The sequence below is a fragment of the Schistosoma mansoni genome, chromosome 2 (assembly GCF_000237925.1).
Source record: "Schistosoma mansoni strain Puerto Rico chromosome 2, complete genome".
NCBI lineage: Eukaryota > Metazoa > Platyhelminthes > Trematoda > Strigeidida > Schistosomatidae > Schistosoma > Schistosoma mansoni.
Genome location: NC_031496.1, coordinates 8,497,168 through 8,499,481, shown reverse-complemented (window position 1 = coordinate 8,499,481; position 2,314 = coordinate 8,497,168).

Genomic DNA, 2,314 nt, shown 5'->3' with positions numbered 1-2,314 from the left:
TGTCTTAAAGGAAATTACAAGACTTGAATAATTAAATGGATTCTAGAGATTCATATGTATTGAACATGACTATCATGTGGACATCGTTTCATGATGAAATCTGTCTTCGAATCAAACTGATCTTTACATATCACCCATCTAAACAATTATTGTACACAGTTATTAAAAGTGGTATTAAATGACAAACGGTTCTTCTTAGTAATGAGTATCATGGTACTAATTATGAGTCTAGAAATTCCCAGGTTCAATCGTATGTAGAATTGTCAGTGTACACTCGAATGTAGTGATCTTAAGTTGGGTTTAAATAGCTGTAAAGTGTTGATCAGTGAGATTGTGGAGAAAATTTGTAGCTCAGATGGATGATTTTGATGGAATCTTGTTCTCTGAGCTGGATGGTTTGATCGTGTGGCTTTCGTCGTCCTTCTGAACGACATCATAATCAAAAACCTCGGGTAGAAGTGGTGTTCGAATTTCTCCACATGCAGTTCACAGCTTGTCCCGTACACCTTGATGTTGGTTGGTCCTTGTTGATCTTAAATCTGTCATTGTTTACTTCTTTGTTTTGGTTGTATCTTCCATTGATTTAATTTTTGTCCTTGCACGAACATCAATTAGCAGTCAAACATCATGATATGTCTTCACTTATATCAATGCACGTGGACAACTGTGGACACACATTCGACTGGAAAAATGTGGAGAATTCGGATAGAGGCAATTCCGAAAACACCAGAGAATTTTCAGAAGCTTGATACTGAGGTCAATCAGCAATATACAAGCACATTAAATCAATCTATTGCTCATTCGATCAGAAGAATTATTCACAAACATAGGACCACAAGTCAAACCAGTGGGAGATACAATCAAACCAATGACAGATTTAAGATCAACAAGGACCAACCAACATCAAAGTGTACAGGACAAGCTGTGAACTGCATGTGGAGAAATTCGAACACCACTTCTACCCGAGGTTTTTGATTGTGATGTCGTTCAGAAGAACGACGAAAGCCACACGATCAAACCATCCAGCTCGGAGAACAAAACTCGATCAAAAAGTGTTGGCTATTCTTCAACAGTTCTCTAACCAATATCAGTCATTCGTTATTATCATGGTCAATCTAGATTCAAATGACCGGAGGAATAGTTTTATTAGAACTAAAGATTACTCATTTATATGTTTTGGAGAAATTTCCCAGCTTTTAATATATTCACCAAAAAAGGTTAATCAAATGTATCACAGCAATAATAGAACTTTATCACCCACAGTTTATCTTGATCGTCTGACTGGTATTCAGCATAAGAAGGACAAAGCATAAGGTATATTATCATCTTGTTCATTTAGTGATGATGGGCATTTTTCTTAATCCTTGTTTGGAAGATATACTCATTCTAAAAGTAAATCTCTAACAGATTTGTTCGATTCTAAATAAAAATACGAACCGAATATTCTACAGGTCGGTTTTTTTGATGACTTAACCGATTGTTGTAAACTTCAGTCTGCGCTAATGACACTAAGTCACTTTCTGCATGCTCCTAAAATTGGTCGTGCTATACAATAGTCACCCGTTTCTGAACCATTAATCAGAAAGTCTAATGAAGTACTTTGTATGCTTCGTATTATTTTGAGATTCAGAGACTCACGTGACTACATATATTAAACAAAATTCATGAAGCACTTTATAATAAATCCTAATAGGCAACAGAACTGGGACATTTCTGAAACAAAAGTGATTAACAGGGTTGGTGTTTACTAACCATGATTTCTGAACAATAAGTATTTCACAACGTTTAGCTAATCAAATGTGTATTTACAAGTAGAATGATATAAGGATAACATTAACCAATTGTTCAATGAGATATACACAAAATATATCAACTGACTACGTCGAAAATTATTCCTGAAGTTTCGCAATTCTGTTTTCTCACCTTTCCATAACAAATATTATTGTAAAAAAATCTTTTATAATATCAATGTACTTTTAGTGGATTGATAAATGTTCTATTCCTTATTGAGATCTAGCCCTATGTTACTTGACCTTTACTAGTAACCTAATGAATTAATCATTGACTGGTATAAACTTGAATTCATTTAGTATTGTTTGTTTAAATCTTCCCATCGATGTGTTAGGACTGTAACTGGTCAGTCTCTAATTGGCATATGTGCATACTGTGCGCATTGCCTCAATATAGCCTTAATTCACATGCATGATAAGCAAAGATGTGGATAGTGGCTAGCAGTGGAATCCAGCTAGACGCGCGTTTCGTCCTATTTGGGACTCATCAGCTGGATGTACCTGCATCACAAAGTTGATGTTCT